General features: G+C 36.9%; 1 protein-coding gene across 8 annotated transcripts in view; it reads right to left on the bottom strand.

Annotated features, from left to right (window-relative positions):
* The window catches only part of LOC131439375 (complexin), a 721,216-nt gene that overhangs the window by 450,120 nt on the left and 243,240 nt on the right, over positions 1-27,856 (bottom strand). The window lies entirely within an intron of this gene.

Below are 27,856 nucleotides of genomic sequence, written 5' to 3'. Positions count from 1 at the left end.
TAGTTTCGCAACAAGGTATAGCCACAGAGAGCAGACATTCAAGCTGGAACAAGTTACAGCTCTAAGAAAATGCTTTGTTCAACACTTCTTGCATAGCACTGTTTCGTACGAGTGTTGTACACACGTGCTACTGGAACTGTATGCAAGCTTGAACGCAAGTTTATTTCATTAGCAATATCGAAACGACTCTAACAGCTGATTACTAGTTGGTGGTGATGACTTCTTAAAATGACACAATGAAAACTTAACCTAAACGTCTGTGATATCTGTGACATCAGGTAGCAAAAGGACGCTCGAACCACGCTTTCCTCTTCCCATTGTCTGCACGGTTTCTGTGTCTGCTGTGTTTCAAACACCGACAATGTATCCGTAAAATGCAATTTCCCCGTGACATACTTTGTATCCCACTCAGACTCAAGTTATCGCTCCCTTGGCGGGGCACACCCTTGCCGAAAAACCAATCGATGCGCAACGAAAAGGTGTCCCATTGCTTTTACCCTCTGTTCAGGTACGACAACAACCCGAACTCAACTGAACAAAAAAAAATGCGCCAACGAAAATCATTCCAACTTGCGGGTTTGTGATATAAAATATTCTCACCTCACGTCCGACCGTAGTCCGTAGTCGCGCGAATCTGCTAGTTTCTGCCTTTTGGGGTGCCATTGACAAGGTACTTCAGCAAGTCCGTTTTGTCGTGTTCGCACTTGGTGCGGTTATACCGCTTTTTTACCGAATGAAAACTCTTTGCTCCAAAACTTCCACCCCACATTTTCCTTCCGTATCTACGGTTTTGTGGCAGTACCGTGGTTTCCAATCTAGTTGGCATATTTTTTTTGGTGTGCGCAGATGATCCCAGAAATCGCTTGGGTTCAGAGTGTTTGCCACCGCCAATGTCTCAACGGGTTTAAAATATCAAATAGTGTCAGTTGTCGAGCTAGTCGTTGAACAGTTTTCATCCATACAAATTGGATATTGGTCCAATATTCGAGCTTAAATAAATGAATCGTTTCACCGTCAATTCTTAGCATTGTCCGAATAGGTGAACCGACCAAGACCCTGAATTGCAATAGCCAGGAAATTGAAACCTTCTTGAACCATTTCACTGAAAGCAGTTACACAAGCAGATGCACTTTTGGAAAGTGTTGCCATAGTGTCAGAACATTTTTAGTTTCATTACAAAATCAGATCTGATTTGCCGGATCCTTGCTGACTTTCGTCATGGATGTTTCACAAAGATCTTTGAATTAACTTTGGAATACCAGACTATAGTAAGACGGTTTTGTTCTGCACTGGCAACTCTGTCATAAACCCCAGTCAACAACAGGAAACGGGCCTTGGCCACCCGATCGGAGTTTTCTGTGGCAGTCATGTGTAATACCCTTTTGTATGCAAATCGGTTTTCATTTTTTCCGCTCAGAAATGTAAGCAACAAAAAAAAAACGGAACAAAAACGCAACCGTCATAGTTTGCGGTATATACTATGTGTGTGTGTGTGTTTGTGGGTGTGGAGGGCGCCTTTCATTTGGGTTGCGGTACTTTAGGGTTTTTTTTCGGCAGATGAACACATCACCCTTTCATGTAGATGGTTGTTTTTTTTTTTGCTGTTGTTTGGCGGAAGCCGCACGTTAGCTTTTATATTCTTTGAACATTCGACGTCGACTGCAGCACTTCAACACAATCGGCATTCGAAGTGGGACAGCAGTTTCTTGTGAGATAATTTTCGAATAAAACGACGCTGACAAAACAGTAAATACAAATTGTAAAACGGTATCAGTTTGGGAAGCTGAGGCTGTAGCGAGTATATTTTCGACATTTCCTTCGGATCTCAGATAAGTTGAGTGAAATGAGTCTCTCGATTGAATTTGGATATGGATACACACATTTCATTTATTTCAGAAATGTTTTGTAACAAATTTTGAAATATTTTTGGCTGGTAAGCTGTTAAGATAACAAAAATCATAACAAAAAAGACTCTAGCGAGAGCAAAATCGTAACAGATTTTGAAACGTTTGTATCACAATTATTATTGAATTTGATATAACTACAGAAGTCTGAAAGCAGAAATTTATAACAATAGCTGTAAGAAATTAGATAGCAAATTTAACTCAGAAAAACTATATTACAACCGACTTTGAGTATGGTTTCAATCCAAAACTGTTGAATGATATTTTTTATTAAATGAATAATTTATTTAGTATTATATAAATTTAGTAATTCTTCTTTTAGTTCTTTGAAATTCTAATCATTATATTTCGATATGAAGCGACGGAAGAAAGCATTTTTCCAATTAATGAACTTTATCTTCAGTCTTGCAAATGAAAATAAAACATCATAACTGATTTTGTTGTTATATGGTTATCATAAGTTTTAACTTTCAACTGTTTTCATTTGTTAAATATCTCAAAATAACACAAATTGTTATACATATCAACTGTTGATATACTTGTGTTATGATTTTGTTACGTGCATCTGATCGGGTAGTCTTCCCGACTAGTTACTTGAGTTATCCTCTTGACTTGACAGTATTTATTTAATTATTTTGTATAAAAAATTAAGAAACTTCAACTTGACGCATTTTTGCCTTTCTCATATAGAAAGGCTATACGATCACTGCAAAAACCGACTTTTGAAACAAGGTTCGGAGAGCCGAATGTCATATACCATTTTACTCAGCTCGACGAACTGAGCAAATGTTTGTCTTATGCTTCCATACAAAGTTCCTGAATTTCCTTTGGATCCGACTTCCGGTGATACGCATATGGTGATATGAATCGGACAGGGTGATATGCAACAAAATTGTTGAAATATTGCACCGAAACTGTGAAAATAATGATACTCACTTTCCCAGGAGATGGCTGAATCGATTGTCCCAAACTCAAATTCAAATGAAAGGCTTTGCAGTCCCATACAAAACTTATGAATTTCAATTGATTCCAACTTTCGGGTCCGGAATTACAAACTTCGATTTAAATGAAAGGTCCCGAGATACCATAAGAATATTCCAATTTTCATTCGGCTTAAATCGCAAGTTCCGGAGGTAGGGTGCTTAGTGTAAAAATGTCAGTTTCAAGAATTTTTTTGCTTTCTCATATAGAAAGGCTATGCAATCACTGTGAAAACCGACTTTTTAACCGAGGCCCGGAGGGCCGAATGTCATATATTCAATTCGACTCAGCTCTCTCTCTCTCTCTCTCTCTCTCTCTCTCTCTCTCTCTCTGTATGTGTGTGTGTGTATGTAAAAAAAATTTGCACTCACTTTTCTCAGAGATGGCTGAACCGATTTTCATAAACTTAGATTCAAATGAAAGGTCTCAAGGTCCCATAACCAGCTATTGAATTTCATACCGATCCTACTTTCGGTTCCGGAGATATAGGATGATATGTACCAAAAAAAGGGTAAAAATATGCACTCACTTTTTTTAGAGATGGCTCAACCGATTTTTAAAAATCAAGATTCAAATAAAAGGTCTTATGGTCCCATAGCCTGCAATTGATTTGGATCCGACTTTCGGTTCCGGAGTTACATGGTAATATGTGAAAATTAGAGTAAAAGGGGTCATTTAATTCTCTGTACAACGGCTTAACCGATTTTCAAAAACTAAGATTCAAATGAAAGGTCTTATAGTTTCGTAAAAATTTCTAGAACATTTTATTCGGATCATAAAACTGTCCGATAAATACTTCTAGTAGGCACTACTGGTCCCCCCTTTTTCTGTTCCGGAAGTAGTGAAGAAATACCCCCAAAAATAGATTTTTTTTATTTCTCTGCGATGCTTGAACCGATTTTCACTAATATTGATTTGAAGCTCATATTATCTTTAAAGCTACTGTGAAATTTCATCCGGATGCGACCTCCGGTTCCGCAGCTACAGGGCGATGAGTGTCAAAGTTTTTAAATCACCATATATGTACAATATATACAACAATATACAATATCTACAACACCGGTACGTTGCGGTACGATGGAAGAAGAAGACACAAAACGAACGATGTGTGCTTTGTTCTATTTCGTACACGCTATTAAGAAAACGAAACGGTTGCGGATGTCCGCTACTAGTGTGTGCTATTGATAAAAGACGGTGCTGCTTTTGATAAACATTTTAACTATTCTATGAAAAGTGCAACCTAAAAAATAAACGAATATAAAGCCGGGATAAAATTAATGATATAAAAAAATTAAATAATGTCAATGAATGAAAGTTTATTTAAAAAATTAGTTTCGTTTAGTAATTAGCGATTAATTGGTTTAATCGAAATAGAGCATGAGATAGTATGTATAGGTTTAACTGCGTTCAAAACTGTTAAAATTTGTTGGCCATATTTTTTGCTAACAAACGAACCAATTTCGGTTATTCCGGTCATCTAAAACCGGTTTCGGAAGAATTGAAAATGGTGATTGAAACTGCAAAAAGGATCTCACTTTTCTTCAAGATGGTCAGATCGATTTTCGCAAACTTATAGGCTCAAAGAAAAAGTCTTCTCATTTTAAAGATGTGCGTGTAGACATTATGTAGGCCGTTTTCAGCTGTGTGAATGACATCGAAGCAAACGAAGAACAACCTCAAAATTCTGCTCGCGTATTGTTAAAATTCCAACTATTCACACCTCAAATTGGGAAAATTTCTTAAACTATCATCAATGTAATAAAAGTGTTTGGGAATTGCTGACAACCAGGAAGAGTAAATCGTATGAAATCTAAAGGCCGTGAAACAAAACTCAAAAAGCTATTTTAAGCGGAACTTCAACTTCTCTAACGAATATGTCACATGTAAGTTGATAGTGTCCTTTACAACCGTGCATCGAACTAAAAGATGATACCGACTGTCGATTTACAAGAAGAGGTGATGACTCCAAATCATGCCGATAAACGAAACAAGTTAGCCAGAGTACGATCGCGGAAAGTGTATATGACGATGCTGAAGAAGTTTGATTGCGTGGCACATCGTCAAAAGCGACTTTCTACAGTTTCCAAGATAGGAGTATTGTACGGTAACAGGAAAAACAAAGGTACATAGATTTTCAAATATTTTAAGAAATTTCACAATGCAATATTCCGTGAAATGGTATTTTATGTTTTATTCCATTGAAATTCTGCTTACAGTAATCTAGTAATTTCCACCAAGGACAGTTTTGCGGTCTTTTTTTCTCATGCCAACATGTCAGTTTATTGGCATTCACATCTTATGTCTTTGACTTCACATTATGTCTTTGACATTACCCACCCATATTTTTTCTCTCTCGCAGCAATCTCGATCGGTAGAATTTCTATTCTTGCAATTCTTCCTATGTCTGCTCTCGATTGTAGCTGAGATACGTTTTTCTAAGTCTCGCCCAAAATATTAGGTACACGAATAAGATTTGTAATTTGAAATTAGTTTTTCAACGAGAATTCCTTTTTAACCCTTCGTGCAATGCTTTGTCTTTCTCGGCCTATAAAAATGTTGTTTCAATCCACTGTAAATGTTGTGATTATTTTTGTGAAGTTCATGAATAAACATTTCGAAATAAATGACCGAAGCTAACGCGTATCACTCGACGTGGAAACTTTATATTGAATTTCGTTTCGTGTAGAATACCACAAAGTTAGAAACAGAGATTATTGGCTTCATAAATGTTTCGGTTTCATAAAGCTGCGAGCTTCATGTTCTGTTGATTCGCCGTGCCAAGGATTAAAAATAAAGAACCCCTACGTCGAATGTTTTAAACAGCCGCCGGTGTTATTCGTATAATTTAGAATCATTATAAACCACGTTGACGTACTCCAGACTGCTACCATAATTTCTGAAAGCCGCAACGACATAATGAGGGAGCACCGACCGCTTTAACAAGGAATGCTTGTTACTTCCAGGGTAAGGATTATTCTATCATACAAACAGATTCTTTCGATGCCATCATTCTTAACCGAATTTAGCATTTCAAACAGTGTAGTAATTGTTTAAATGATAAAAATTCTTGTTATAGCTACCTCGTACTATGGAAGGATTTGAATTTTCTAATAAATATCTATAAATGAACAACTTAACGTTCAGATTCTGGGGCATCCTACGGTCACGGACTGATTTCGGCTGTGCGTAGGAATATTTGATCAGGTTGAAATATTTAACATAATTGAAAATTTCTCATTTCGAGTCTGTTGACAGCATGTTTTCGCCTAGCGAGAACAAAAAAAAAATGAAAATACCCGTACCCTAGAACGGTTTTAATTACAAAAGCGATAACAACTGACTTAATCACAATAACCGGCGAAAGGCGTGCTACCCGAAACAAAGAAGCACCTTCACTTCTTCACCCTCAACCCGCTTCTGGTGGGAAAGTAGAAATGCGCTAATTTAGTACCCAGCCTTCCATCTTCAGACGGTGAAGGAGTGCGTGCTCCAAAAATATATTGGCACGATGTTTCTCTACTGCTCGCCTGTCGATAGACGAGCGGGGTGGCATTTTTCGTTCAAAATCAAAAGCATATCGGCAGGGAAAATTGGCTTCTGTGCTACTCGGGCTGTTGAATGTTCCGATCAGAACACGTAAAGTTCATAACGAACGTTTCGGGCTTACATTTTTCTCATTCATGAATAGCGTATTACGGGTAAATTATTGAGCGGGATCGGGTAGCCATGCCGAGCCGCTAGCGCTAGAAATGCTATTTGCTACTCTTCAGTGTAAGCCTCGAGGAAATCCAGCGCCTGTCGATCGAGTGGCTAGAAAAGGGCTGCAATCCTTATTTTTCTCCGACGTGGAAAATTATCGTAAATTGAAGTACCAGGCTGGATCCGGGGGGTTGATGTAGTGGGGAAAGCAATTCGCGTAGCTTTAATAATGTTCAATTATTGCCAGCCGTTGGTTCGTGAGCCTCGCGAAATTTAGTGTGGGCCTGTTCCGTTTGTTTCGATGGAACAGCGAAATCAGGCTCGTTTGTCCGACATGCTTGTGAAATATGTTTTCTGCGAGTCATTCCTCACATAAATTACTGCGAAAGCCCGGCTTATTCCGCGAACCGTTGCTACTTGATCCTGATTGCGTGAATTTAGTTGCATGAGTCTTGCATCGGTACGTCGTTGAAGGTGCATGACAACGACGCCAGGTGCCCGAACCAAAAATCTCTGGTCTCTGCAAAATCTGTGCACACTTCCCTATGCAAATTGAAGCCTTTTAGGCTCATTGGCATTCGGTTATCGATTCCAGAAAACTGTGTCATTTTTAAAATCTGCGCAGCATATTGAAAATCTGTGAAACACAGGTTGATCTGTAAAACTGGCATCTCTGGTATGAGAAACGCATAAGTCTGGTATGAGAAACGCATAAGTTAACTTTTGCGTTTCTCATACCAGTGATGCCTGTTTCACAAATTTTCACTAAGAGTGAAAATATTCCGACAGAGCGTTTGAAAGTAGCGTGACCTTTTTTTGGTAGCAGAAATGAGTGGCGAGTCATTTTTTTTTCTTTCTAATCTGATTTTTTGGAAAAATAATCTGAATCTCTTAAACGTTATGAGACAGATGTTCGTTGGGAAGAAACATTTCTTGCCAGTTTCTTTCCAAACTACTAATCGACCTGGCAAATCCGAAATAAAACTTGTCAACGTGTCAATAATTGTCAACATTACTAATCTTTTTTTTATTTTTTATTTGATAATTTTCTACTGTATATCGTTTATTTTTGCTCGGCTTCAATCAAGTTGCGGTCGTTCGCCATTGTAATTTGATAAGATGTTAATTTGATGAGACGTGTTAATTTGGTTGAGATGTCGTTTTTCAAAATGAGTCAAATTTTTCGAAAAAAACACTGAAAAAAATCCCACCTACACTGAAACAAAATGATTTTAAAAATTAAAAATATTTTTACAAAACAAAACAAGTATTGATTTTAATAAAATTTTGTCCCAAGATACGTGATAAAGTTCCCTACCAATCGATCATATATTGCAAGATGGGCATACATGGAAAAAAAGTTTTTCAGACAAAAAACGATCTCTTGTCCAATCTGAATTTTTTAACTAGTGTCTTTTCATTTAAAACTAAACTAAACTGAAAATCATAATCATCCAAAATTCCAATGAATCTCAATCTGTGAGAAAATTTCACCGAATATCGATTGCTAGTTTGCAGTTTGCAGAAAGTATCAATGCTGGATAAGAAAAAAATGGTTAGAACAACTTTTGTTCCTTTCAATACACCCATCGTAAAATATTTGTAAGGTTGCTAGGGAACATAATGATCGATATTGGGACAAAATTTCATTTGAAAAAATGGGGTTTTCAGTAATTTGATTTAATATTTTTAAGATCGATTTTTTTCGTGTAAAATTCGATTAGTATTTTTTTTAGTATTTCCACTTGAAAATTAGACTTCTTTTGACAATTTTTTTTAGGATTTGCCATTTTTCTACTCTACTTTTATTATCGGTTGTGAGGCCGCTAGAATTTAAACCATGTTTGATGTACGCTTTATCATACCCAGTCCTGTGTTATAGTTGTGTCTATCACAAGGCTTAGGGTGGCGAAATGGTATCGCGTATGCACGGAATGCATGAGAATGCAGGTTCGAGTACTGTCTTTTAGCGTATATTTTTTTTTCAAAAAATCATCTTTTCTGTGAGTTTCTCATTCATTTGGTTTCTCCAATATATGTTTCCACTCAGTCATTGTAAAAACTGAACTTAGTTTTGGCGATTTTACGTCAAACCAACTAAGACGAATAAATCGTCTAATCTAAAAATTTGGTGAAAATGTCTAGTTCTTTTTCAAAAGATAATCTAGGTCAATGTTGGAAAAATAAAGTGTCCAAAGTGTCTTTTTGTGATAAAGTCTATATGCTGCCAACTTCGAATACGATTTTGCACGAAATACGTCTATTTGAATTCTGAATCACTGAAACATTTTTTTTCCAAAATTCAGAGTCAGTTTCCAAAATAAAACACCACTTTCGAATTCAACTAAACTTTGTCTCAAGGTAGGCTATTATGTTTCCTTCCAACCGTACTTGTATTGTAAGGCGGGCAGTTTTAGGTAAAAAGTGTTTTTAACCAAAACTTTTTCTTGTCCATTACTAATACTTTTTGCAAATATCAGGCTACCAGCATTCTGTGGAATCTCCTCTCAAACTGAGATTCATTGAATTCTTCGATGATAATGATTTGTAGTTTAGTTTAGTCTTGGTTAGAAAGCCACTGCAATTTTTATTTATAGAAATGAAAATGTTTTTTTTTTGTAAATTGATTCTAAATTTTCAAAGTCAATACGGTATCAAAGTTTTTCTGTATTTTAATTGAAAAATTTGACTGATTTTGGAACATTACTAGTATAGGACTTTTTTTAAAGGATTGATCATTTTTCCTCGACTATTAGAAAAAAACAATTGGTTAAAAAAGTTTAGCCCTTTTTAAAAGACAGTCAGGGGGGTAAACGTCCAACAAAATAAATTCAACTGTTTTGCATGGAAAAAGCATCATTCGAACAATTTTTTGTATTTTTTTCGTGGAAAATATTGAGAAATAAGTCGGTGAAGAGGTATTCTTGAGAACGCTTTTTAAAATCATGATTTGCGGTGTCCACTGTATCTCAGCGCAGACTAATCAGAAGTGAACAAATGAAGATAGTATAGTTAGAGTAGAAGTTTTCCTAGACCTCAACGTTTCTGTTTGATTTTTTTTTAAATTTTTTAAATATTCGGTGGTTGTTCAAAGTGAAAACTGCCATTTTTCACGAAAAAATCCGCCATTTCGTTGCTGTTAAACCTCCCAAAGTAACAAACAACGAAAACGTTGGGGTCTGGTTTTTTATATGTAGAAAGTGTATGCAAAATTTGAAAGAAATTGGTGCAGTAGTTTTTGAATGACGATGGACACGGACTTTCAAAACCTGCTTTCGAGAAAAACGCGTTCAAAGGTTTTTGTCTATAAAATCAATGGAAACAATAAATTACTCCAAGGAGCCCGCCGGGTCTAACATTTTCAAAAAATCATGTTTTCAAAATATCATATTTTTTCAGCTCTAGAATCATCCCCGTGGAACGAAACAGCAACCGTTTATACATTTCAAAAACCAATTACAGCTCGGCAAAGCAAAATTTCAAAATTCTAAGAATACTTACACACCTAGAAAAAATCGTGTAAATTTACGTCTTCTGTGACCGACATATTCGAGCGTCAAAAATATCTCATTTATACAGCTGATATAACACATATTTAATGCATTCTGACATATTTTTAATTGTTGAAACATGTAAATTTACACACCTGCTTGGAGTGTTGACAAACATCTGAATCGTTCTTGTAAAATTCAGTTATTTTACGAATTACGTTCATATAAATTGAGTTATATGTCGATTTGTGTCAGTTGTAATTTTCACAATTTTTTGCTGTGTAGTTATGATAAATTTGATTTCGAATACTTAAGTGTTTTTGGTTTTTCGAAAATCGGCCTTGTTTTCGAATAATTGATCAAAAAACGCGATTTTCGAATTCCGCTACATTTCACCTTAACGGGTCGGCTTTTACCGGATTGTTGACATACGTGACTGTTAGTACACTGCTAAAAATTGACACCTTTTTAAAATGTGTTTTTCTAAATAGATTTCAAGTTCTAGACTCACTAACATATCAAGCAAGCTTCTCTTGTGCTTCCGAATTCTAGCGCATGAAAGCAAACTGAACTATGTTGATTTCGCACTCAGCAACGGGGGTTTGAGCAAACCCGATATAAAAATCAGGTTAGAAACTTACTGGATTTTCAGTTCAACAACGTTAAAACTAAGTTCGAAATTGGCTTCAAACAAACGGTTTGACAGCAGTTAGAGGGGAATCGGTGTTAGGTTTGACATCAAGCAAAAACGACATAAGTGTCAAGCATATAATAAACAGGTTTAGACCAAAATCGCTAAAAAAATCGTGAGATTGATTGTATCAGATTTTCTTTCACATATCTTAGAAATATTACAGAGTAAGTATATCCATTACATCGTCGGTGACTTTTCAAAACATCGTATCAGCAAGTGACAGTTTCTCGTTGTTCATTTTCACCTCTCAACTTCATCCATGAAAATAAACAAGATATCTTGAACTAATAGTTGGTAATTGAGAAACTGTTATTTGTTGATACGCCGTTTGAAAATTCACCATTCAATATTGATTCATTTTTATTTGTATAACTCATAAAATGTTCGTGTTTTCATATAATGGAATTTGAGATTGTCAAACAAATTATTGATACAAATTATAGCCGACGAAAACTTTTAGCGGATAACTTATATTCAATAAACTTTATTTACAAATTATTTAAAAGTTCATATCTAAATGATGACATTTCAACTATAAATGCATATCCATCTCACATGAAAAAGCATACTACATGATAATTATAGGTATAAATCTGTTTAAATCTAACCATTTTCATAAGTTTATATTGATTTGTCTGACAATTCGAATGTAAATGCCGAGCGAATTGAATATTCCGAATTGAATACATTTTAAATAAATCTTCTGTTTGTTTGATGGAATTCAAGTTTATTATCAATAGAAATCAATATTATTTGATTTGAATCAGGTTTAAAGGGACTTACACTTGCAATTAAAGTGTCGAATGGAATGCGGCAAAGTTACTTGTAACACACATCTATCCAACGTGTTGATTTTTATCAGTGTAATGAAAAAATGGCGAGTTGTCAAGACACCCAGTGAGTTTTGTCGGGTTACAATATAACGCTGGGTTCGGGCCGTGATCGGGAGATTCTGTATCATTTGAGTTCTCTCGTAATTTCAATATTTTTCCACAAAGCTATAGAAAGCTTTTTGTGAGCCTGCAAATCTGTTATCTTTGGCTATACATACTAGAGATGGGCAAAACAGTTCTTTTTAAAGAACCGTTCAGTGATGCAGAGTTCTACTAAAAGAACTCGTTCTCGAGAGCCGTTCGTTCGTTCTTTTCATAGTTAGTTTGCGTGTTGAATGACTAACCGAGACACTGTTCTCTTCGGAGTCTACCGTTCAAGAAAAAGATTGAGCAAGCAAAAATAAAAAGGTCCACCACTTTGAACTGAAGAACTACCGTTCTAAAAAAATGCACTATTGGCCATTCATTCTTTCAAATGAACTAGTTCTTTTGAACTGTTCGCGAACGAATTGTTCATCTCTAACACGAATTTTAGCTCGTCTACAGCAACATTTTTGCTGTTTTTGATTTGATATTAATAATCACACTTTGATTTGTGTTTTGATTACAATGTCTACACACAAACTTTTTACTGTTCAATTTTAGCGATTTTTTTTCTGAATTTCACGAAGCTGAAATTTCAAAGATTTGCATGTTTACGAAAGTCTACTAGTTGGGGAGCCTAAAAATGAACTAAATTTAGATCTACGCGGTTATTGAATGGTCCCTTAATGTCGTTTCTAAAAAAAGATATCCACTGAAGATGATTCGATTATCAAAGCAAGTATATCTTAAACAGTGCCGATGCGCACATTTCTGTGAAACATATTTCATAAGTTACCCCTACAAATTACGTGAAAACCAGCCTCTGCAGTGATTCGGCGAAGCAAATACTGGAGATTCGCCGTTGGCTCATTAACTGATATAAGTCATTCCTTTCTGTCACAACAAACAATGTTTCCTCTTTAGTGACCCCGCACATTCAACGGAATTCCGTTGTCTTTTTTCGAAAGTCCCTTCCTTTTCACGAGATAACACCATTGTCATAACATAATAACTCTTGTGCACAAAACAAAAATAACCGTGAACCTTCAGAACAGTTTCCACGCGTTCCGCGTAGATGGAAATTTATACGTCGTCAGACCGTCGACGTTCCCGCTTTCCCGCTACCGGGTTGATTTATCTGCTCTCATCCCCGTGCCGTAAGATTCCCTCGATTGTTGAAGGCTTTCGCGTTATCTCTTCCGTTCTACTGCGGCACCCGCTGAATTAATTACACAGATTTTCGCCCGGTACATCAGCATACCGGCGAAAGCGGATTATTATTTCGAAGTGTGTATCGTTCGACCAAAAGTTACAACGTACGTGTAGTTAAAACCTGAACAAATTAGGGCTTACATCAAATATTTATCCGTGGTGAGGGTTTTTGGGAAAACTTGTTAACGTTTGCTTCTAATTATTTCGCAGGGTGTGGGTGGCTTACGACTGGCAGGGAAATCCTACCTGAGTTTGACCCGTGATTCCTGAATTTATTCAACGCATCATTTCGTTTCGTTGTTATTTATTCGTAGTCAAAACGATTGTAACCATCGATACACTATACCCAGGAAACTCGAGCATCGGACGCATCGTGCGCAATTGCTTTTGATTGCGTTTCGAACACGATTAAAGCTTACATTGCCTATCACTAGAACAAAAGAGTGACTAGATACCAAAGGAAGAAGCACGACGACGGAAAAGGGTATAGCGCGGGATTGCATTTCCAAGCCCGAACATAGGTTCAGAGTTTCTCTGACCCTGAAAGGCGAATGACCTTAAAGTTAAAGCCTTTATGATCGAAACAAAAAAAGTTAGATACTTTATATGATCCTATCGGGAAGACGTCGGCTCGAAAATACTTTGTTTGGTATCTCTTCGCTATTTTGCTCTAGCGATACATAATAAAAGTGTAAAGCTTTCCAGCTTGACGCGTTTGATGCAAATGGTGCAGATTTGTCCGATGACGAGCTGATTGAAACGCTACGATCGGGCCGATATCGTGCTCAAACGGTCCGATAATCGGAGCGATGTGGGCCGATAAAATCCACCGGGTAAATGCCTTTTGACTCTACACGGAACCGCAAAACAACCTTGTTTTAAAGTACATTTCACCCGATTTGGGGGTTCCGTTCAATAACCTAATTATAACAATAGAGTATTTATCCAACAGCTCATCCAATTTTACACAACAATTTGTCAATAGGATGCTGTAATTTTTTTAATTATAAATACAAAATGAAATTACTTAAATCATTGGAAAATACTTAAACAGAAACATTGTACATTGTCATTGCTCCTTAACACCCGCACCATTTGCGTTTAGTAAAACAAAATCAGAAAATCAAACGAAAAGCATTATGTCGCCATCTTGAATGTCTTCGCCAGCAATTTTTTCAAGCATCATAATCAGAAAGAAAAAAAATTTTCATGCAAAGAGCAGCTGATAAGCGGAAATCAGTAATAGTGTAAACAGGACATTGTTATGTTCCAAATTTTGTTATTTTACTTCTACACGCTCAGAAAAACGTACTCAGAGTTTGAATACTAGTTGCTCATTTTCAAATAGTATATATGGAGACGTCAACTATTGAGTAGGTACTTTTTTTTTTTTTTTCAATTATATAATTTATTAAGGCACACTGCTTGAGCTCTAAGATGCCAAGGGCTTTTTCTAATTTTAATTAACAAATAACTTAAAACTAGGATAGTATATTAAGATAATGTAATGACTTTGGCAGATCCCGCCTTCAGCTGGCAATCGGCACCGGCCGGCGTACTGAATGTAACACGTTGGTAAGTATCTTGGTATTAGCCGCTTTTTTCTGTCCGTGTGGGTTCGCGGGGAACACCCCCAGGCTACGAATACCAGGCGGGTGGCCCATATTCATCTCATAGACTACAGCGGCCGTCCGTGGGCAATGATGATGATGTTACGGAGGAAAATGAAAAAAAAGAAATATATACAGAGAAGTAAATATTACGGAGAACAGAGTAAAAAGGGGATATGGGAACAAAATGACTAAGAACGACAAAGATCTAATTAGTTGACATCGAGATGGTGAAAAAACGTGGGAGGGGGGAGTAGGTACTATCAATAATAATGAGTAACTCTTACTCTAAATTTGAGCTTAACGTAAGAACTCGTTTTTATGTTAATATTCGAGAGATCAGTCTAAAAGTCGTAATAACCATGTGTAGCAACAGGTGCTATTTTTTGTTAGTGAGATCGCGTATTTCAAGGGTGACTTGCTTAACACACTCGGTGAATGGAAACGAATATGCGGTGCATGGAAACGAATGTGTCATTTATGAAGAATAAGTGTCTGATGGGTGCCTTAGCATTACTAAATTGTGTGTTAAGGTGCGATTGATATACTACTTCGAGCGACCGCCACTTGATATGATATCTCGAAGTTAGAGATCAATTGTGAACGGAATGATAAACAAACACAGCAAGGTTATTTTAAGTATTGAGTGTCAATTACTTAATATTTTAGCACAATATATTCAGAAAGGGAGCAATTTTTACGCAAATTTGATACATGTGGAATAAAATTTCACTCAAAATTTGAGTGCAAATTACTCTATTTTTGGCTCATGTACAAATAAAACAATACCTAGGAAATGAGTAGGGTTTACCCAAATATCGTTTCCAGTGAAAGAACTTGAATTTGAGTAACTAAGGAGTTACTCTAAATTAGAGTTGTTCTACTTTTTCTGTGGATGAGTGGGATCTTACTCATTTTAGAGTAACTATTTTAAGCGTGTTTGCAATAGTTACGTGATAACCCACTTGTACGCGGCGGACAGTTTTTTCCCCAGACAGCTGGCTATGTCTGCCAGCCATTTTGCCGGAATTCTGCCAGAACTCCGGCAAAAGTCTGGCAACAATGCAACAACCGTTTCCGGCAGAGAATTTCGCCTAGCGGTTATTAACGGTTCTGTTTCTGTCAGATTCTTGCCATACAAGAATGGCAGAACCGTTTTGATTCGGTTCTACATTTTTAGCGTCTTGGTTTTATTTTTTCATAAAAAAGTACATATGAAAGACAATAAGTTATTGCTCTTCATATATATTAATTATGGAAAATGTTATTGCCAATAACATTGCTTTCTCACTACCAAACATACCCATACTTCATTCTCATTTACATCGTCTCAAGATTCGTTTTTTGTAGGTACATGGGGATTGACCAATATCAAATGAAGTCGAATAAAAAAAAGGAAAAAAAGGAAGAGAGAAATAAACAAGATACGTACGACGAGATAATGACTCAATTTCGCTTGGAAAATTTTGACAGTACCCGGAATGCAGCCAGTTTTCTGACGGTTGCCAGAATTCCTCACAAGCGGGAATTTATGTGAATATTTTCCAACTCTATTTATCACGTTGGTTTTAATGGGCTGGCATTTAGAATCTGTTTAGGCTGTGAACCATTTCGCGGTTAATTTGAACTTTTGGTTGAAATCTGACATTCGAGCGGTTATTTTGATGTTCTCAAAAATAAACCTGCTCGAGAGCATGGTTATTTTTAACACATCAATTATTTTTAACACATCATTTTCCGACGCCGAAAAAAATCCTTCAATGAAAATTCTAATATTGATTCTTTAGTTGAACTAATTTCCAGTGGTAAATAAACCCAAATAACTTTCCGTCCGTCAAACTTTGAAATGGGTCGCAGTTTTAGTTAAATTTAACTACTCGACACAAAATAACCACTCAAGTTTTCAGATTTTAACCAAAAGTTAAAATTAACCGCGAAATGGTTCACAACCTTAATGTATAATCCAGTAAAATTTACGTGATTGGTAGATAAAATGTAGTGTAATGTTCATATCACATCTACCAATAAGTTTATATCACATTTACCTACCAGAAATGTTATTTTAAATGTTGGTTGAGGTCACATGGAGATTTTCTCAGATTCTGATATATATATATATATATATATATATATATATATATATATATATATATATATATATATATATATATATATATATATATATATATATATATGCTTCCGCCTTTTTTTACCAATCTTTAAAAGCCTTATTGCGAAAAAGTGCTTACAGATGTATTATTCAAAGTATTGTCTGTCGCTAGCGACAACTTTCTCCCATCTTTCCGACAATTTTCGGATCCCGGCTAGAAAAAAGGAGTCCTCTTTTGACGCTATCCATGAAGCAATCCATTTTTCAAACTCTTCGAAGGATTGAAAATGTTGATCTGCCAGCCCGTGTGCCATCGAACGGAATAGGTGGAAGTCAGAAGGGGCGACATCTGGGGAATACGGCGTGTGGGGCAAGACTTTCCATTTCAGCGTTTCCAGGTACTTTTTGACCACTTTTGCGACGTTAGGCCGAGCATTGTCGTGTTGGAGGATGACTTTGCCATGTCGCTCTTGATATTGTGGCCGCTTTTCTTTTAGCGCGCGACTCAGGCGCATCAGTTGCGTTCGATAGCGATCTCCTGTGATGGCTTCACCCGGTTTTAAGAGCTCGTAGTAAATCACACCGAGCTGATCCCACCAAATACACCCACCACCTTGGCGCCATGAATGGTTTTGCCTTCGACGAAGTAGCATGCCCGAGCTTCGCCATGATTTCCTGCGTTCAGGATTATTGTATCAAACCCACTTTGCATCACCGGTTACGATTCGATGTAAAAACCCATTACGATTTTGTCTTTGAAGCACATACAAATAGACGGCGCTCGATGTCGCTCGGTTTCAACTCGTACGGCACCCAGTTTCCTTCTTTCTGAATCATGCCCAGGGCCTTGAGACGTTTTGAAATGGCTTGCTGACTCACTCCCAACGATTCGGCAAGCTCTTTTTGGGTTTGGCGCGAATCTTCATCAAGCAATGCTTCTAGTTGTTCATCTTTGAAGGTTTTTTCTCTTCCACCACCATGTTTGTCTTCGACACCATTTTTAAAACGTTGAAACCACTCACGACACGTTCTTTTACTCAGAGCAGCATCACCGTAAGTTTCAGTAAGCATTCGATGCGTTTCAGCTGCATTTTTTTTGTCGAATTGTAACAGAAAAGTAAAACTTCCCGCAAATGGCGAGAACTGGGCACATAAACAGACATTTTCGAGCGTGAATAATACGAGAACAAGAACAACTGTCACTGAAACGGCGATGGCAATTCGTTGGGCACTGTAAACACTCACTTTAAAGGCATTATCATCTATGTATTTTGACCAGCCTCAGCCACCTATCGGAAACGGCGGTTGTACACCTGATAATTAGGATTCTTATACCAACATTTATGAGCATTTATTTTAAAAAACGTGGGTCAAAGTCATAGTTAATTAAAATCAAAATCACAATTCTTTTTAATTTGTAGTACAAAATTGTAATCAAACAAACATTCTAGCTAATTTTCAAACTACTTACACTAGAAGGACTCACTGTTCGCATTTTCAAAATCAAATTTTTCACATCGGAAATTCACGTAAATTGTTTGACGTTTGATCAATTCACATTAACCATATGTCGACTTCCCACGACAAAAGGGCCTAACTGCAAATGACAGCTTCTTTTTGTTTACTTCTTTTTCACGATTACCGCACTTTCGAAAAATTGCAATAATGGCTCCGTAATAATCAAAAGAAAAAGTAAACAAAAAGAGGCTCTAATTTGCAGTTAGGCCCTTTTGTCGAGGGACTATCTATTTGACGATTCTAATCATTTTAGGGGATGTTCGCATTCATCACGTAAAATATTTAATTTGACATTTGAAATCATCTAATGTGCTTTTTATAGTAAATCGAATGTGAAGTTTTATTTGAGTGTACACTCCTCACCGAGGTGAAATTGCATGGTCGGTAGGACAATTGCATGGTCGGTAGGACTCCTACCGTAGGAGACAGTTTGGCATCCGATTGCCGTCAACCTACTCAGATCATGCAATTGATGCCGAAAACATGACAACTGGCTTGCGCGACCTGTGTCTTACATGCTGAACACAAGTTAAACGCTAACAATATGCATTCCTGAATAGGTGAAGAAGCCATATGGAGTGCTTTTTCAGAGTTTCGCCTACCCAAACATGTACGTAACAAGTAACAAATATCCCGCAACATTTCGTTTCCATACAGTGTCAAGGGCGTCTCTCGGTGCTACTTGTCTCCATGGTTGCCATCGAACTTCACATAATAAATACGTGCCCCTGTGGCTATTGTTTGCTGATTCGGCACCGACGGCCGGCCTCCTGTCACGACGCCATCTTGATGAGATCAAAATCGGAACTTCCAAATCAGCTGATTGCAACGTAAACAAACAATCAGTAATACATTTGTTTTACGCGTTTACCTTGTTTAGTGCACGGAAATTAGTGAATTTTGGGTCGACTCTCTCACAATAACTTGTCGGTTTACCTAAAATACAGCAGACAGTGTTTTGGGGCATCCAGTGGAGACAATTTTCACAATTTGAGAGTCGAGATGAGTATCAAAACATCACAGTGTTTGGGGCTCGAAACGCGAGGGGCTCAACGTAATCGGTATACTTTCAAATGGCTGGTGCTCACATACTGGTGTCAGATGGGTGCCGACGGCAGTCAGATAATCATCTGGTCGAAAAAAAAATCATCTGTCCTTAGAGATTTCGTACATGGGTGTCGTATCAGCACAAGCCCGAAATAAATCCAAACGCCGAAGGGGCAGTATTGTCATTGAATCACGTTCTATTTTAAAAACCGCCATATTACCGTAATCGAAATCTAACCACAGAAAACGGGGGGTCTAAGTTCGACCCATCGTTCGAGTAAAAATCAGATCAAAATCATTGTTGTGTACAATTTTTCGCGCATCACTATTGTAAGTAAGTTTCTATAGGCAATTGGTGGGACGCTCGAAGCGCCACATTAGGCTAAGAGCAACTGAGAAAGCACTTCTCGCGTAGGTATGTCTGTTATCTGTGCTCTAACCACGATGGATTCAGTTCCATTGTCGGCTACGTTTGAGCCACCGGAAGAAAGATTGCCAAGTTGGAATGATAAGAAAACAAAAGAAATTTGTAAAGGTTTCACTCCTTCACCTCCTTCAGTGGAACAAACTTTAAAAAATGAAAATTGGTCAATATTATTTTTAGCCTTTGACAGACTTCAAGTCATACAAAAATGCTTTGAAATCATTTAATACTGGTTCCGTTCAAGTGCCGTGTTGAACGATTTATTGGACGCATATCCGGACACCCCTAAATACGTGTATCTCTGAAAATACTTTCAATTATTATCAATTTTTTGTGATAATACATGTTTTGTCGTAAATATGACTTACTTTATCATGGGGCGCCTTTCAAAAATTTACCCTGTACAAGAATAGGTAGAACTTAATCGTGAATATTTTTTGTTGTATTTAACGAAGCAACATAATTTTCTCTCCATATCTTTGGAAATATGGTTAGCTATTTTTGATAAAGTTTTCAGTTGTATGGGATGCCCACAAATAACTCAAAGCTGAAGTTTTGTAAAATGTTTGGTATGAAAGACCATTAAGGAGAAATTCAGTGTAAACATATGGCATAACACAGACATGGGAAATATTTTCAGTGGTGGGCCTACGACATGCTTTGTTCACTAGTAAAATTATTTTTTTCTTCTACACCATGAGTATTTTTAATGACTATTATAAGGAAGACGAATCAAAATACACATCAAAGTCTTTGGTATGATGACAATACATCACCTAGATGATAATTGTATCATTTCATAAAAGCACTGAATAATATTCAAACATGATCTTTTTTATATGAAGTTAGAACTGGCTGGTAATATGTTCACTAAAAATATCTAGATATTGAAGTACCATTTCTCATGAATTTTCAAAAGAATTATGTATACTTTTTGTCCACGCTTGACGAGTGTTTGTAAATGATTTATATTTCAGAATCGGTTTGTAGATATTCTTTCAATTCGCTATACAATTTGTATTTTCGAGACGAGTTTGACAAGTAAGTTATAGAAGTTCAGTTCAGATTAATTCCTTACTTAAATTTAGAAATCCTTGATGGCTAAAAACGTTTTGTTGTGAAATTTTCAATTTATGAATAAAATTGAACACTGGTTTAATTATTCAATTGGTCTTGCTCCCTACACAGCCCCGTATTTTTTTGTTCTCGCGTGTTCCGCCTTATAATTGTACCGTTACAATTATGCATGTAAAGTTTTGAAAATTTGTAAAATTCACACAAATAATCAATTAGTTCGAGCGATTTTCGATATTCGGACGTGTGGAAGAAGCATGCCTGTTTTATTCGTATTCAAGTTGTCCAGTTGTGTCTCTGACATTACCCTCCCGCAATTTTTTGATCCTAGATGGCGTGGCCAGAAAAAAAGAGCAATATGTGCGATCGCAATGAGAATCCGTATCTATCGTGCAAAAAAGTTTGGTTTTCCTGCAAGCACTGTCCAAAACGTTCTAAAATCTTTCGATACACGATTGAAAAGAGCTATGAAGGCAGAGAGCGAAACAAAACCGGATCTCACGAGCTACCAGAAAGACGCAAACTAGAAGCAATTGAAGCAGAAGAGATCAGATCTTTCGGTACGTACTGTGGCTAGCAAAATAAAAAGGCCTCTAGCTCCCAACAATAAATAGAACGTGACGAATAAAGCCCGAGATCGCAAGTTGTATCGCGAAGAGTGTGAAACGAAAAACGGACGAAGAAAAAGGCCAAATTTCCCTAAAAATATTCGGTTTGGCTGGCAATATGCAGTTGTGGTCAAGCAAGCCAAAGCTTTATCACTACCGGAACGGTAAACAAAGAAATATACCATGAAGAATGCTTAAAGAAGCGATTGTAACCATTTCTACGCAGCCATGACGCTCTGTCTGTATTTTGCGTCGAATTGGCATCGTGTCACTACGCCAAAGAAATTTTGAAAATCTTGGATAATAGCAGCTATATTGGTTGCCGAGAAGTCTGCAGGGTCTGTGGCTGGAGCAAACTCAAAAGTTCGTAGATTCTTCATGCAGCCTAATTAAGTTACTGTAATTAGTTTCAAGATGTAGAAATGCACAAATAAATGAATGAAACCTGTTTTAATCCACCTAGTGGTGTAATGATGCCTTTCTCATATCAATCATACTATCATATATAATACTAAAGTAAGTAAAGTAAGTAGAGTAAGTAAAGTAAGTAAAGTAAGTAAAGTAAGTAAAGTAAGTAAAGTAAGTAAAGTAAGTAAAGTAAGTAAAGTAAGTAAAGTAAGTAAATTAAGTAAAGTAAGTAAAGTAAGTAAAGTAAGTGAAGTAAGTAAAGTAAGTAAAGTAAGTAAAGTAAGTAAAGTAAGTAAAGTAAGTAAAGTAAGTAAAGTAAGTAAAGTAAGTAAAGTAAGTAAAGTAAGTAAAGTAAGTAAAGTAATTATAGTAAGTAAAGTAAGTAAAGTAAGTAAAGTAAGTATGTAAAGTATGGACACTTTTGATCCGAATTTTTTTCTGATTTTTGACAAAAATTCATTCAAATTGTTTTTATTAGTTCATAAGAGTGTGATTCAACGCTTACGTCACATATTGGGCAGCAATCTAGAACTAGAGAACTATAAGAAAACTTTCAACTTGATCATTGGACAATTAAAGAAATGTGTAGGTAAAAAAAACATTTTGTCGATTACGTCACTTTTACAAATATATCTCCCAAACCAGAAGTTCCAGCTATATGAACCTAATCCACGACTCAACGTTCAGTGATCTACGAAAAAATAAGCAGAAGGGACATACCTATTTTTGTTTTGTCGGTTACGTCACTAATACTATGATATCTCTGAAACCGGAAGTGAAAGCTGATTGGTATTAAAATTCAATTTACAGCTTCCAACTGGCCTAATAGGTTTATCCATCTCCCAGAAAATAGAACGAAAAGGAAAATTGCGTTTTGCAGGTGACGTATTGTCATTATATTCCCGGAACCAGAATTCCCAGCTAATTGATCTCCGAACTTGATTGACAGCCTAAGAGTAGATTTCAAAAGAGGAAAAGCTTGTTAACAGCGGTTCACTCATCTCCGAAAAAAAGCGGAGCGGAGTAAAATTTCGTTGTAAAGTGGACATTCGCACCCAGAGACATTTCCGATCACGTCGCGCTGAGTTGAGCAAATGAGTCCGTTAGAATGTCGGTTTTCCTAGCAATTCCATTTCTTTTCTGAAGAGTAAACGTAACTTGTAAACAAACACAAGGAAGATTTATCCGATTTAATCACCTGTTACTCAATTTGCAAAACGATTGGACAGATTGAAGAAGGCTTGTAAGTTACCGTCCTTACTCTGGATTTTTTCAATTTCATAATCTCATTAATGCATAATTTTTCTATCCTGTTTTTTGCTATATATTAACAGCAGACCTTTTTCGCTGTAGTGGTTCCAAATCTCGCAAAAACATGTGTAAGCTTTATTGTGCGGCATAATACAGTCTTATCGGCACTTTTGGTTTTTTTTTTGTTTGTAGCTTCAAATACCATGCCAGATCATTATTATCATTAAATTTATTCATCTGACAATAAAATGGTCTTAATGATTATGTATCAGTCGAGTCATATAATTATAGATTAGAATTTGTGGGATGGTTCATCAAATTCAAAAAGATGCTCAACTGCGCCAAATGACCATGAATTTGTTGGAGAAAACGAATTCGAACTTACTAGGGACATCACCACGACCATTGTTTTCATAGCACATTCGTCCGGGAAGTTACTTCACCTAGGTTTCATCGTTTACGTAGTCTGCGTCTTGCGTGTTTCGTGATGATTGGGTTACTAAATTCAGTTTAAGTGTCCTGTTTTTGGTGGCTTACTGACCGGAAAGAGCGAAAGCTTTTTTGCAGATGGTTCATTTCAACAGTTCTTTAGATGGCATTGCATTTCTTGGTATTATCACAAATCGACAGCCCTGATCGTCTGTAATATCTTAAATTCAGTTTCCGATTTTAAGTTCCACTACGACGCTTGCTGTCATTCTGTCGATAAATAGTATGCCCACAAACGAATTTCAAGACATGACAGTCACGATCATTTTTTGGCGCACATCTAAGGTCCTCCATGAAACTGGCAACAATTATGATATACTCGTTGCACTGCTGAGTTCCCATCATCACATTTATAATGCAAATGTCAAACCGTGAGAACCCTTTCGATTCGTTAGCTCATTTTTATACACAGCAAAAAATTATGAAATTTACAGATGACACAAATCCACATATGACACAATTCATAATAACGCAATCCGTGAAACGACTGAATTTTACAAGAATAATATAAATATACGTCAAACATACCCCACTTTTCAAGCAAACGTGTAAATTCACATGTTTTAGCACTTAAAACTATATCAGAATGCATTAGATATAAGTTAACTTTACTGTAAGATTGAGTCATTTTTGATGCTCATATATGTCGGTCTCAGAAGACGTAAATATACACGATTTTTTCTAGGTGTGTATATTAAGATTTTATATTACACCTAATATTTTGTTTGACTTCCTGTGAAACTCTCAACGGGTGAACACGTTGCATCGTGTTAGTTCGGAGAAAATTCGAGTATTTCGTAAGAAAGAAAGAAGCCGTACTTTGACGATTCGACGCAGCCACACAGCGAGATTTTCGCTTGTAGTCAAGTGAAAAGAAAGTCCATTGGACTATAAACGAAAATTGACTGGCAATATAGCCTTAGTTACTGTGCCATCAATTCGGCGTCATCTCAAGTGAGGTGACGCCAACCAGAAAATAAGAAGAAGAAGAATATTTTGTTTGTTTTGAATCTATCGCGAGAGGACAGTTTACAGCAGATATGCATAATAGCACTTAAATGGAAGTTACACAATGTTTACTTTTCTTATTGGAAGTAAAGGTTCATACGATTGATTTATTGCGCGCTAAAAATTCTCGGAAAGCTCGGAATTCCAAATGCTAACAGAGTAGATTTTCGACGTTCCGTTATGTACTACGAAAAAATCTATAAATTCTAAGATTCTATAAATGTGAAAAATCAAAATCTATGGCTTACTTTGGACGCCCATTTTTTCGTGCTTTTCCGTTTTTTTTTGTTTTATTTATCTTGTTGGTTAATTTTAACAATTGTCTTTTTGTTTTACAGTAACGAAATGCGTGACCTACTAATCTGATTATTATTATTATTTTGACGAATGTTGTTTTATTTCACCCCAGTTTTGAGTCTTATGGTCATTCGTCGGGAGGTATTTTGTACTACGTGAATATGAATGTAGCAGAAAATTTAATTAGTATTGAAAACATTGGATCCATAAGTCGTATCCCAGATCGAGCGTAATAAAAATTTTTAATCAAGAACTTTTGGAATAAGTGTCAGTAGCAATAAAACCTTGTCCAAAACAGACGAAAATCAAACTGAACTCGTGTTTGCCATAATTGCTATCAACATTTGGTGTCATTCGAACACCCAACTTAGCCGGATTTCTCATAAAAGACAACAGCTTTTTACAAGCAGCTGGACGGGGGTGAGGGGATTCTAATGACACACAGCGATGTACAGTTATTGTTGTGTACAATTTTCTCGAACCTAAATGTCTCAACCAAACTTCCGGCTTACCCTACTCGGTGGTTCGAGTGGTAAAACAAAACAGCGGAAAATGTGGTATTTTAGTTGATTCGGTTTGTGTGTGTGTTACCATGGCACATAAGCGCTCGGGATTCAGATCCAGTCGCCTTCCCGAAACGGGATCCACGTGTCACTATTGAATTTGGATCAGTATTCGGTTGTAGAAACAAACCTGTTTTTGTGTAAGTGTATTTTTTTCAGCATGAATGGTTAAAGTGGTTCCGTAAACATACCTGGAAGGAGAAAAGAGAAGAAAGGAAAAGCGATTAGAATCAGCTGTGTTGGTGAGTGAAAATCGAAATGGGTCGCAATTAGGACCCAGTAGTAATAAACATTTGATGGAATTCAAGTTTCTATCGATCGTTGGGTTCGGGTTCGAATGGTTGACCTACGAAAATGTCCTCTTGGGCGAAACACGACGACTGGCTCTCCGTCATTACTTTTGCGCTCAAACTGTGGCAAGTTACGTAAGAAAACTAAACAGCCAGGAATAACGCACGCACACACGACTCTTCTCGTTTGGGAGGAAAAACGATGGGTCCGAATCAAACTAGAGCAAAAACCAGTGAAGGATTTCATATCAGAATGACTGCTCTTATCGCCAGCCAGTCTAGACTCCTGACGCCAGCAGCGACGGGCAAACCATTTTCCAGGGCAGCATGAGTTCGCAAAGGCAAAGCGAGACGCTGGCCTGGATTGCTCACGCAGTTATAATCTAATGGCACTGTTTTGACGATGCTTACACATTTCCCTCGAACAGAATCCAGTGGAAATGGGCAGACCGGTGGCAACGCAACGGTTGATGGCATGGCAGAAAGCATGACGTCGTGTTAAAGACGATGGTATGGGCGCCAACCAGGTTCCAGGGGCTGTAGATTCGGGTTTGCCAGAACACATTCGGAAGGAGTTTGCCAGCTAGTTAGCTCAAGTGGATGAGGAAATTATCGGTTAATGTGTGTTTTAGAGAGGTGAATAAATTAGCTGCTACAGAATCCGGTCCGGTAGAGAAGATCTCAACTGGCTCATTTGCAATTACGATTTTATAGGCAGTTACAGCAGAGTCCCTGGAAAATTATCCATTATCGACGCTTTCCCCGGTTAGGTTACCAAATAGTAAGTAAGAAGCTGAGGAAAGCGAATCGATATTTTCAACTTAGCAGCAATAAGATTGCTAACTGATAGTGGTTATCTGGGTTAAGGAAAACATTTTACTAGTTACGGAAACGGTAAATTACTGACTGAGTGGAAGCTGAACTCATGGATGTGTACCGCAAAGAGGTTTGGTAGCACTCTAAGCGAAAATGGCTTCCACTGCTTATCGAATATTTATGGAACCAAAGCCTGACACGGAATGTGAGTGTAATTCATTGCGTTATTTATGATATGCTTGTCAGAGAATGCCCAATTTTCCATGTAGCAGAGGAGGAAAGTGAAGGTTTGTAATGGCTATATTTTATCACCTCTCCTGATTGCATCATTGAAAGCGTACTGCACATTTTTGGTGAAACTTTTTCGTCTATTACTTATAAAACCTGTTTTAATTCATCCAGAGGTGTAATTACACCTTTCTTCTATCACTCATATTTTCATGAATATTACTAAGTGATTCTTTTGAAAACTTTACTTTGAATTAGAACAACAAAGATTATATGTGGATAAACTAGAGAAACCGTTTCAATTTTCAAACAGTTTTGAGCTAAATTTGGAAGAATTTTCCCTTTTTTTTGCATCATCGTGGTTAAATATTTCAAATCCAGTCCCGTAATCAGAAATTAGTGAAATTCAATAGTAGCCTATGGAACCATAAGATCTTTTAGTGATCTTCGATTTGGAATATAGGATCACTTTTCCGTTATTTCTGGAACCGAAAACTGAGATCCGGCATATCCGAAGTAAATGTATTTGGTCATCTGCTTAACAGACCTGCCTAACTGAAGAATTACACTACTAGTTTAAAGTATCGTATCACTCGATTTTTTAGTATCGTGTCATGCTCTTGAAATTGAGATTTTTATAGTTATCAGCCTGTAATTCTCGTACGACCTTATCTCAGGATCACGACGTGATAAGGGATAACCGTTTGCACATTTGAATTTAAAGAAACTAAACTAAAGAAACTGAACTGGAAACACGTGAAAATTACTCAGTGAGTAAGAACAAATTTTCATTTGTCGTTCATTGTAATAGGGTGACTCTACTAATCAGATGACTATCGGTGCCAAATATGGTTGAATATCTTATAAACCTGCAATTATTTCGATCCATTAATTGACTTTGTAAACGCACTTCCATGTGATAGACAGACGTCAGTTAGCTGGAAGGTTGAAATTCCGGTATTTTAGATTTGGCACCCTATTGTCTTCGTTCATAATTTTTGTGTAAAGCTTAATAGTATGATTTGTCCATAAAAAGTTCGGTTTAGCTCCGCGGTTCTAGAAATAATGGATTTTGGGTTAATCACTTCTGCGCGACTTGGTACGAATACTAATGGCCGCCCTCTGGGTACATGCCTGTCGGGAACATTTAAAATGTTAAAACCGTAGAATCTTGTGCAAATTTTGATCAGTGTATTCCATGTCGTTGTAGGATCATT

This window comes from Malaya genurostris, chromosome 1 (assembly GCF_030247185.1).
Source record: "Malaya genurostris strain Urasoe2022 chromosome 1, Malgen_1.1, whole genome shotgun sequence".
NCBI classification, from domain to species: domain Eukaryota; kingdom Metazoa; phylum Arthropoda; class Insecta; order Diptera; family Culicidae; genus Malaya; species Malaya genurostris.
Note: the sequence above shows the minus strand (reverse complement) of the source record. Positions and strands in the feature narration are given on the sequence as shown.